Source organism: Amblyomma maculatum, chromosome 9 (genome assembly GCF_055883805.1).
Source record: "Amblyomma maculatum isolate TAMU_Amacu chromosome 9, ASM5588380v1, whole genome shotgun sequence".
Lineage (NCBI taxonomy): Eukaryota > Metazoa > Arthropoda > Arachnida > Ixodida > Ixodidae > Amblyomma > Amblyomma maculatum.
In genome coordinates, this window is record NC_139352.1 from 80,278,357 (window position 1) to 80,290,545 (window position 12,189).

At 49.7% G+C, this 12,189-nt stretch overlaps 1 non-coding gene across 1 annotated transcript; it reads left to right on the plus strand.

The window, feature by feature from the left end:
* The first annotated feature begins 217 nt into the window (after window positions 1-217).
* TRNAS-UGA (transfer RNA serine (anticodon UGA)) lies at window positions 218-290 on the plus strand. The gene has a single exon. It is a non-coding gene; the product is annotated as a tRNA-Ser (tRNA).
* Window positions 291-12,189: the final 11,899 nt, after the last annotated feature.

Consider the following 12,189-nt stretch of genomic DNA (forward strand, 5'->3'; position numbering starts at 1 on the left):
AGAATATTTCAAAGCTGCGCATGCTCCGAGGGACGCCGTAGTGAAGGGCTCCGCATAATTGCGAACCTCTAAATTTCTTTAAAGTACACTGGCAGAGAACAGAGCCCAGCACGCGGGCGCACTGTGGTTGACTAATCATATATATACACCATTTATATATATATATATATATATACAGACAACATTAATACCCAAGAAAGTAGCAGTGGGGACAGCGGCCGATGTAGCTCAGTTGGAAGAGCACCGGACGTGATATTCGGAGGTCGTGGGTTGGGTTCCCACCATCGGCACGTTGTTTTTCTTCTATTTTGTGTTTAAATGTATTTCCCCTGAACAGATTACATTACTAATTTATGTAATTATCGAAGTAAAAATAAAAAAAATACAAAGTACAATCCCCAATGCTTTCCTTGGCCTCGCCGACTGTTGGCATCTTTCCTTCATGTATTATAACGAGCACCCTCCTTTCCCCTTCATTTATCTGCTTATATATATATATCTATATATATATATATATATATATATATATTTGTGTGTGTGTGTGTGTGTGTGTGTGTGTGTGTGTGTGTGTGTGTGTGTGTGTGTGTGTGTGTGTGTGTGTGTGTGTGTGTGTGTGTGTGTGTGTGTGTGTGTGTGTGTGTGTGTGTGTGTGTGTGTGTGTGTGTGTGTGTGTGTGTGTGTGTGTGTGTGTGTGTGTGTGTGTGTGTGTGTGTGTGTGTGTGTGTGTGTGTGTGTGTGTGTGTGTGTGTGTGTGTGTGTGTGTGTGTGTGTGTGTGTGTGTGTGTGTGTGTGTGTGTGTGTGTGTGTGTGTGTGTGTGTGTGTGTGTGTGTGTGTGTGTGTGTGTGTGTGTGTGTGTGTGTGTGTGTGTGTGTGTGTGTGTGTGTGTGTGTGTGTGTGTGTGTGTGTGTGTGTGTGTGTGTGTGTGTGTGTGTGTGTGTGTGTGTGTGTGTGTGTGTGTGTGTGTGTGTGTGTGTGTGTGTGTGTGTGTGTGTGTGTGTGTGTGTGTGTGTGTGTGTGTGTGTGTGTGTGTGTGTGTGTGTGTGTGTGTGTGTGTGTGTGTGTGTGTGTGTGTGTGTGTGTGTGTGTGTGTGTGTGTGTGATTATGATATGTGTGTGCGCGAACGTTGGGAAAACTGGCTTGGGCTCAATAAAAATATACTAAAAATATATGAACACGTTTATAGCTTGGGACCAATTTATTGACGTTTCTGCCTCGGGACCGGCTTTTGTCAGAGGTACCAGGTTCGATCCCTAGTTTCGCCGGACACCCACCAGTTTCCAATGGGTGCAAGACTTGCCCCGGCCTGGTGCTCGGCTCTCCTGGGATGAAATTCTTGAGAAAAGGGCCCATGGACCAAAATATCTGCTTCTATGTTGGTTGACGAAGGCCGGTCCCGCGGCCGAAACGACATTAAATTTGATGACATGTCGTGTTAACAGGAACACAAATAAGATAGCCCTATGGTGTGCCTATCACGTATCCACATACGAATACTCATCGGGGTCATTTTTGAGGTGGTTTCCTCAAATCTATGTTAGCCACATCATCCTTTTGGCACTACCAGCCATGCCAAAAACATTTTTGGTGATTTGCGGGCTCAAATGTCTCTGTTGACATCTTTTACGCAAATCTTTGCGTACACTTCCTAAAACAAAGTATCCGTCTATAGTCAAAGCTATTTGGTATTTAGAATGGTTACAGCGGTGTAAGACCGTCCTCTCTTGCTTTCGTTAGTGAGTGTAAGGTTGTGGTGCTTCGGCTTTATCCGCCTCCTCGCTTCATGCTCTCTCTTCGTTTTGTACGTGCCCGAACAAATCCATCACCATTTCAGTCATTCAGCCCCTGGCTCAATAGCCGAGCGCCGTAACCACGGGGCCAAAACAGACGGGTCCACCTAAATGCAACCAAGCTAACTCTTACACAACATAAAGTGTGCTAGCTAGTAAGCTCAGCTGAGAACTGCTTAGAGTAGGCTTGCCTAGTCCACAGCATATTTTTCGTTTGCCAAAGAGGGTAATTAGTAAAGACTAATTGTCTAAACATTAATTATGTGCCTCAGGGAACAAATTGGCAGTGAAAAAAAAGTAGATCGTCTCAAAAAACACCTAGCTATGACACTTGCTGCGAGGTACCAGTTAGTAATAATAATAATTGGTTCACAGGAAAGGAAAGGCGCAGTATCTGTCACACTTTGCTCTGTGGACACCTCAACCGCGCCGTAAGGGAAGAGTGGGAGTTAAAGTGGAAAGAGAGAAAGAGGAGCCGTAGTGGGGGGGGGGGGGGGGGCTACGGAGTAATTTCGATCACCTGGGGATCTTTAACGTGCGCTGACATCGCACAGCACACGGACGCCACTTCGTTTCGCCTCCATCGAAACGCAGCCGCCGTGGTCGGGTTCGAGCCCGGGAACTCCGGCACAGTACAGTCGGGCGTCTTACAACTGCACCAACCCGGCGGGGCGAGTTATGCATATTTATTGGCCTAAAAAGAACCATTGAGCTTTTCACCTACGGACTCGTACCTCTCGCCCAGTGCGCACAGAAAACTTGATCGGATAGAGTGATTACCCGCCGGGGTGGTGCAGTGGTAAGACGCCCGACTACTGTGCCGGAGTTCCCGGGTTCGAACCCGACCGCGGCGGCTGCGTTTCGATGGAGGCGAAACGAAGAGGCGTCGTGTGCTGTGCGATGTCAGCGCACGTTAAAGATCCCCAGGTGGTCGAAATTACTCCGTAGCCCTCCACTACGGCTCCTCTTTCTCTCTTTCCACTTTCATTCCCACCTTCCTCCCTTCCCCTACGGCGCGGTTCGGGTGTCCACAGAGCAAGTGTGACAGTTACTGCGCCTTTCCCTTCCTGTGAACCAAATTAACTTATAGAGTGATTAATAGAAAAGTGCATTTTCTTCTTTGAGAAATAAGTCGCCCGCTGTCTCGTGGAAGCTTTTATCGTTGCGCAATTCATCATTTTTTAATGCGTAAACGGCAGCTCGTTGCAGACATTTTAGTCAATCTTTTATTCAAGGTAATCTACTAGATTTACGAATAAATATTACGGTGCCTAATCAGTTCCTGCTAATTACTGAAGGGAGGAGAACGAATAAGAATACTGCATACTACGCCATATGACTCTCAACTACACTGAGTTGGTTTAGAGATGCAACGTATTATTTGAAATTTTCGGTACATTTAGCTTGGACATCCGCAAGACTAACACGCTCCACGCTCTTAGCATTACAACAATGGCTACTCGGGGTGAACAATCACACACACACACACACACACACACACACACACACACACACACACACACACACACACACACACACACACACACACACACACACACACACACACACACACACACACACACACACACACACACACACAAACATACTATATATATATATATATATATATATATATATATATATCTGACCTTAAATAACGGTCATGAATGTAGCAACATAATTCTTATTTTTCAGGATTTTGAATATAACTTTCATTCCAAGCAGAAACACTCCTGCACAATGAAGCAGCCTCAACGGGAAAACAATCCGGTATTTGTCTACCGGCGTACTTTCCTCCCTGAGGTGTTCTTCCTACCGCGCTGTTTTTCCATCAGTCGCGGGCAACCGCTGTATGTACTCGAGAGATGTCAAGCAGTCTCGTCCATCAAGAAAATGGAATACTCGGCCGAATGATGAATCGTGATAGGCGCAAGCGTGTTCAGATTTGCAAACAATTGCGCAGCTTGTTTTCTTTTTCTTTTTTTTTTTTCTAGATTTGGCTGCACCCCGCGCAGCACAACCGAGAATCCCACAGATGCGAACACGCTTTTCACGGTTATAGGTTGGACCAAGTTTTTACGACGAGTCACGATGCGCTTGTTACTCCTTTCGAAATCCTCGTTCCTGAAGCTGACCACCCTCGTCTCTGAGACGTCGACGTGTCAGAAAAGTTTACGAAAAGTCATTTGCGAATCTGCCGTTTTGCAGCAAAAGAAAGGGCTGGTAAATAATCGAGATTCAGCCAGTTTTCCTCACCGGTGTGAAGGAGAAAAATGTTGCAGTGTAAGGACTATGCACAGAATAAGTGTCCTACTTTCGTTCATATTCTTCTCAGACCAAGGCCGTTTCTGTTGCCGGTAACATCAAATCTTAGAGTGTTAAATAAATGCGTACGATGTTTTGATGCGAAAGCTTCACTACGCCAGGTTTTCGAGCCGTCAGGGTCAAAGACGTTTTCACCTTCAAGTGACCTTGACAAATACTGCGCCTTACCTTTCTTATAAACAACCTCCGCAGCTGCCTCATTTATTTATTTATAGGAAGGGAAAAGGCGCGGCAACTGTCTCACTTGTTTTCTGTGGACACCTCAACCGCGCCGTAAGGGAAGGGAGGAAGGTGGGAGTGAAAGTGGAAAGAGAAAAAGAGGAGCCATAGTGGAGGGCTTCAGAGTAATTTCGACCACCTGGGAATCTTTAACGTGCGCTGACATTGCACAGCACACGGACGCCCCTTCGTTTCACCTCCATCGAAACGCAGCCGCCGAGGTCGGGTTCGAACCCGGGTACTCCGGCACAGTAGTCGGGCGTCCGCAGCTGCCTCGTGCGGACAGAAGAGAAAATAAAGAAAACAGGAAAAAGAAGAAGGAGAGAAAGACGCGCGCCACAACAACAGCCGTCGTCCACCACCTAAGCGTTGGCGGGTGAAATGACGGCCTACAACAGATAAAAATCGGTGGCTGTCTAGCCCCTGCCGCAAGCGGCGTTGACCTGCCGTCCCAGCCCCGTTGGGCCAGGAACTGCCACCCTTCATCACCTCCCTCCTTCTCGCTCTGAAGCGAAAGCTCACTGCGCTAGGTATAGCAGATCTCCGTGCGACATTATATTTGCCCTTCAAGTGACTTCGACCACCTTGACCTAATAAAGAGTGGGTGTCCACAATTTCATGGTGTTCACCAAAATGTATACAGCGCCTTCCTTTCCCCAATATCTAACTTAAACGGAGAAGTATCCTTGCGTTGTGCGATGTCCGCGCACATTGTTGTTATTGCGACTGTAGGAAGAACGAAAAGAAACTATGCGGGCCTGCTACTGGCTCTGGAGCTGAGCTACCTCCGCTGCCTCGCGCGGACGGTCCAGAGGTGGTCAAATTAAGTTGGAACTTAAGTAATAATTTGTTCACAGAAAAGGAAACGCGCAGTATCTGTCACAACTTGTTCTGTGGACACCTGAATAGTGCCGGAAGGGAAGGGAAGGTGTGAGTGAAAACAAAGAGAGAAAGGGATGTTGTACAGGAGGTGTCCGGGTAATTTAGACCACCTGGGGATCTTTAACATACACTGACATCGCACAGCACACGGACGCCTCTTCGTTTCACCTCTATTGAAACGCAGCCGCCGGAGGTTGGGATTGAAACCGGGGGCTCCGGCACAGTAGTCTCCCAGGTGGTCAAAATTTCCCCAGCCCTCCACTGCGGCGTCTTTCATAGCCTGAGTATATTTGGAGCATAATCGAACAAACTGAACCAAACCTTTCCTTAAAATATTGTATAGTTCTATTTTTATTTATTGTTACGTGTACTGACACTGCACAGCACACGAACGTCTTCGCGTTTCTCTTCTGTCGAAACGCGGCCGCTGATGTAATGTTCATCAGTACCCACGTGCGACATCGTTAGATTCTACGCCTTCCGTTTCCTACTGAATCAGTTGTGTGAAACAAAAGGGCTGCAGCACGCCAGCCGCTAAATTTAGCGGCCTAGCCCGCACAGTGCGGCGGCCGATCACGCCGCTCAGATTTGAGTTTCGCCCACCCTAAAAAAAAGTGTTTTGTATGGAGTTTCGCAATTGACGACGGCATGCGCTTACAAAACTCTGAGGATAAAATCTCAGACTGCTGTTGTTTTGAAAATAGACCGTGAAATTGCCCCTACTCTCGTGCACAAAGTGGTGAACACCAGAGCCCCCTCGTGGTAAGGTGTTCATTTTTGTGGCTACAGATTCTGTGCGTCGCCATTCTGAGAAGCAGAACCGGAGGCGATACTCACGGCGATACTCAATTTTCGCCGATCCAAACCGAAGACGGAAGTGAGGTCGCCTCTGTGGCAGGAGGCTTCTGTGCTTTTTTTCGCGACGCAGTGACGGAGACCAGCACGAATCACTGCAGCGGCGAGCTGACCATGAAATCCGAGGCGATGGATCTGCATCGACAGTGGCTCTATCGATAAACGCCGAAAACATTGGACTGAGACATATTTGATGCACGACAAGAACTGTAACGGCACGCTTTGATAACGCTGGACAGCGCTTTGAACAGGCAAGTAGGCTGAAAAGGAGAAACTCACTGTACGGTCCGCCATGGAAGGAAAAGACATGGAGTTCAAGTGCAGCCAAAACAACGCTGTCTCTAAGCGCAAGTTGGCGAAAGATGCTTACGACAAAGAGTGCCGAATGAGGAAGGAGGAATTGGAACTCCAAGCTATCCAAGACGACCAGTGCGATCGTTTGAAGCAGCGTGTTTGTAGGCCCACACGGCGTCGTCGACTAACGGAGCGAGAAACGACCAGTAGTCAGAAAAGGCCGACAGACAACGCTAACAGTACTCCCGTCAACGAGAAAGGATACATGCTAGCTCCACAAGACGAGAGGCCGTTTGCTGATGATGGCCAACTACAACTATCCCAACAGAAACAGTACAGTCCGAAGCATGCTGTCAACGAAGACGTCCACCTTAAAAGAGCGCCAGGTCAGTGCAAGGATGAGCAAGGAACGATTAAGGCACATACCAGCAGCCAAGTGCAAAGTTCAAACCAGCTGACCGATGTCACGTACGGCAAAGCGTTCTGTCAGCACGGCAAAAAGGAGAAGAAGGCAGAAAAAGCGGAAGTAAGGGAAGTCAGTGTAGCTTCAAAGAACCGTCGACATACATCGGCTGTGCAAGTTTTGCGCTCCGAAAAGAAAGGTGCCGAGCTACGGCGATCCCCCCGAAGCGCAGCGCGCCAGTGCACAAGCGATTAGGAGGGCCGAGTGAAAGCTGCATCCCCCCAAATACAGTGAACTGTAGGGACTTAACGGCGCCCACACAGGTAACGCTTCCCCCCAAATACAGTGAACTGTGGGGACTTAACTGCACCCACACAGGGAACGCTTGTGAATATACAGAGCTAGAATGAAAAGTTCTTTATGTTAACTGCGGCGGCAATGATCCATGTTACCTGGTGAGTAATGGTGACAGAATGGCGAGCAATGTAGGTCAGGAGAAATAAATCTCGCAAGTGTGTGCCCATAACTGGCTTAATTAGTGTAATAATTTATAGGGGTATTACGCATAATCGAAATAACATATTCCGCACGTGATGAAGCCACACTCATGTTTTCTTGTGAGCAATTTTCTCGTATACTGCTGAGACCTTTTCCGCGTATGTTAAACTTGTTCTCCAACGTGGGCAAAAAAACGCCTGCAAATTTAAATTGTAATGGTTACGTGAAAAATAGAAATTTCCACTACATCTGGTGGTTTTAACCCTGCTCCGTGTACTGGTAGAAGAGGATGCATTAATCAATTCAGAGATGAAGCGACAGACCTTCGCCCGTGAGTATATAATGCGGCGGGAGGATATCCGAACAGAAAGAGAGCACACTTTATTCGCTGCTATTTTTCAGTGCTTGCCGAACGATGGTCATGTGGCCTTGAAAGCTGCCCTAAAATGAGCCAAGCACTCAATGACCATGGACAGTAAGGAAAACGACGTCCGAAGCGCCCTCATCCACATTATAAGCAGTACCTAGGGCAAAGACGCGCGATGCTGAACGCTGACAAAACTGAAAAAGGAAAAAAAAGAACGGCATCTAATCGCTCCCAGACCTCATGCCATGCCCCGCCTGGGTGGTGCAGTGGTAAGACGCCCGACTACTGTGCCGGAGTACCCGGGTTCAAACCCGACCTCGGCGGCTGCGTTTCGATGGAGGCGAAACGATGCGGCGTCCGTGTGCTGTGCGATGTCATCGCACGTTAAAGATCCCCAGGTGGTCGAAATTACTCCGTAGCTCTCCACTACGGCACTTCTTTCTCTCTTTCCACTTTCACTCCCACCTTCCTCCCTTCCCTTACGGCGCGGTTGAGATGTCCATAGAAAACTAGTGAGACAGTTACCGCGCCTTTCCCTTCCTATAAATCAATCAGTAAATCAATCAGACCTCATGCCATAGTGCTCACCATGCGTAGAATGAATAAGGAATATGCCTGTATTATGTGGAATGCTTATATTATCTACAAAATACGATTAACATAATTGAAAATACTCAAACACATATTTGCGGACCCGCATTTAGCCCCTTTGCATCCCCGCAACCAACAATTTTCTTTAGCTTATGGGATTGAGCATTCTCAAGCGACACAATTTCCATTCTTTTTACCTACACCAACTCCACTAACATTGTTGTTGCGACTGAAGGAAGCAGGAAAAGAAAATGCTTGGGCCTGTAGCTGAGACATCATGCGGACAGGAGACTGATTGATTGGTCTATAGGAAGGTAAAGGCGCGGTAACTGTCTCACTTGTTTTCTGTGGACACCTCAACCGCGCCATAAGGGAATGGATGAAGGTAGGAGTGAAAGTGGAAAGAGAAAAAGAGGAGCCGTAGTGGAGGGCTACGGAGTAATTTCAACCACCTGGGGATTTTTAACGTGCGCTGACATCGCACAGCAAGATATACTCCTCCAGCACCCCCCTAACAAGCCTTTCTTCAGGACAATTCTCGCTCTTGACCTCAAGGGGGCGTTTGATAACGTAAAGCACCACTCTAATTTGGAAAATATGAGCCACATCAATTGTGGTGCAAGGACCTATGCATACGTAAAAGATTTGCTTCACGGTCGTACCGTCTACGCCGACTTCGGTCTGGCAGAACCCAGCCAAATACAGCTAGGCACACGCGGCACGCCATAGGGTGCTGTTCTATCACCCTTACTTTTCAATATTGCTTTAATCAAACTCCCAGCCCAGCTAAATCAGGTATCGCATCTACGGTACGCCTTCTACGCGGATGACATCACTATTTGGACCACGGCCTATTCTACCGCGGAAATCGAAGACCGCCTTCAAGAGGCCGTAACCATCGAGCAAGCCTACGCCGCTAACTGCGGCCTTACTTGCTCCCCCGAAAAGTCGGAGTTGCTGGTACTACACAGCTCCCGCCAACGCAGACCCACTGTTGAAGTCAACCTCAATGGAAACCCAATATCACAGAAGGACACCATCAGGGTTCTAGGGCTTTACATCAACGACAAGGGCAGAAATGTGTACGCCCTCACTCGGCTCAAAAACACCAGTCTGCAGGTTGCGCGTATGATAGCCAGGGTCACTACCAACGACAGGGGTATGCTCGAACAAGATACCCTGCGCCTGGTTCAAGCATTCATCATTAATAGAATTGTGTATTCAACACCGTATCTGCACCTCAAAACAGGAGACTATAAGCAAATGGACTTCATTACACGAAACGCTGTTAAAAAGGCGCTGAGCCTGCCCCAAAAGCACTTCCACAGAACGTCTTTTGCAATAAGGGATGCACAATACAGCCGAAGAACTCCTTGCCGCCCAACGCGCCACCCAGATAAATCAACTAGCAGCAACCCGCACGGGCCAGACCGTTCTTATGGACCTTAACCTGACTAGCCCGCAAGGTCACGGACAAAAACAGGCTATACCACCCCGGTGGTCAGACTCGTTCATAGCCAATCCCCTACCCCGCAATATGCATCCTCTGTTCCACCAAGGGCGCCGGAAGGCGCGGGCCAAATACATCCAGGAAATGTACGGGACGGACACTGAATCATACTACGTAGACGCAGCAAAGTCAGAAGCGGGGTACACGGTAGCGGTTGTGATTCACCAACAACTGGTTGATGCCCACACCATCTGCGATGACAATATAGAAATGGCGGAGGAGGTGGCCATTGCTTTAGCCGCCACGCATACCACCTGCGCCTATATAATAACAGACTCTATGGCTGCCTACCGCAACTACATCAACGGGCGAATATGTCCCCAGGCTGCCAGAATATTGAAAAGTTATGGACACCGGGACATCAAGGCGTGGATGGGAACGAGTGCGCCCATGCCGCTGCCCGAGCTCTCCTCCCCCGGGTATCGACCCCTCCATCCTCCACACCGCCCTATCCCGGCCCTCTGGCGGCGTATACGGAGAGGTTACAGCCCTGCAGACTCTCTCGCAGAAAATATCCACTCCCAGCCAAGGGGCTCTCCAAAGCGGAGGAAGTTAGATGGCGACGCGTACAGACAGGTACATATAACACACCAGCCCGGTTAAACACAATACACCCCGGGTTCTGCGACCCCAAATGCAAATATTGCGGGGAAAAGGCAGGCCTGCACCACATGGTGTGGACCTGCCCACACAATCCTCCAGATGATCCGAATGCAGTGCCAACAATTGAGGGGTGGGAGGCTGCCCTATCCAGCTCTGGATAAGAGGCCCAACGGGCCCTCGTGACACGTGCGCGGGTAGCAGCGGCAGCCGCTGGAGTCCCGGACTAGGGACCCCACCTACACATCCCCCTCCCTTAAATATACTTGATAAAGTTTTTCACTCACTCACGCACAGCACACGGACGCCTCTTCGTTTCGCCTCCATCGAAACGCAGCCGCCGAGGTCCGGATCGAACCCGGGTGCTCCGGCACAGTAGTCGGGCGTCTTACCACTGCACCACCCCGGCGGGCCGGACCGAAGAGAAAAAAACTGATTTATTTATAGGAAGGGAAAGGCGCAGTAACTGTCTCACTTGTTTTCTGTGGACACCACAACCGCGCCGTATGGGAAGGGAGGAAGGTGGGAATAAAGTGGAAAGAGAGAAAGAGGGGCCGTAGTGGAGGGCTACGGAGTAATTTCGACCACCTGGGGATCATTAACTTGCGCTGACATCGCACAGCACACGGACAATAGAGAAGAAAGAAAAAATTACCGACGATTACGTTACTTCCTAATGCGAAATTTGAGCGCAGCAAATAAGCTGTTTCACCTTTTCGATAGATTGAGGCAAAGAAATCGAGCAACACATGTATGCGCTATCACAGAATTTGTTTTTTTATTTTTCACACGTATTCCTTTAACAAAGACTGCCTTTTCGGCGGCGGCAATGAGCTTCTGCTTCAGCCTCGCTTACACCTGGTTGCTCTCGACGGTGGCGATGAGCCTCCGCTTCGGTGGTGCGAACGGCAGGGTCTTCTCGACGGCGGCGATGAGCTTCTGCTTCAGCCTCGCTTACTGCTCTGGATTCTGGCGGCGACGGCGCTGGGCCTGTGCTCTGGCAGCTCGTTTAGCAGCAGCAGCAGCAGCAGCAGCAGCAGCAGCAGACGGAGGACATCCAGGCGATGAGCCTCCGCTTCGGTGGTGCGAACGGCAGGGTCTTCTCGACGGCGGCGATGAGCTTCTGCTTCAGCCTCGCTTACTGCTCTGGATTCTGGCGGCGACTGCGCTGGGCCTCTGCTCTGGCAGCTCGTTTAGCAGCAGCAGCAGCAGCAGCAGACGGAGGACATCCACCGGTCGTCTCGCTCATGGCTCAGAAAGAACTGGCAGATAATTTCGCAGTGGCGAACGGCAGCGGCAATTTCGGCTCAGGCGGTGCACATATAAAGATCCGCCGCCACCGCACAGGGGTTGCATTGGAGGAGGAGCGAAGAAAGGAATTAAGTTCGAGCCGGCGCTTTGATAACCGGAGACTCGCAGGAAGAGGGGGGAGGGGGGAGGCGTGTACACCCAGCGGCAAACGATGGGGGCAGAAGCGCGCGCAGCAAGCGGACAACGCGATAAAGGGAGGAGGGAAGAGATAGCAGCGACTGACTGATGCTGCTGACGCCGATAGTGAGTCAACCCCAGCTGCGGAGTTGGTTTCAGGGACAACGCCGCCGATGCCGACGTAAACAATATGATACCCCTCCCCTCCTCTTTCTGCATGGCGGCGACGGTGTTCTATGCAGTCACGTTATCTTGACTCTCTAGCGGCGTCAGCGGCATCCAGCGGTATCAGTCGGTCGCTGCTAGCGCTGGGGGGATGAAAGGGGGGCGGAGCTGGTTACGAGGCCGACGACGACGCGAAACCCAGGAACGGACGCCAAAGAGCTGCGCTCTAAAAGTAGAGGGAGAGAAAGACGCACGTCGCAACA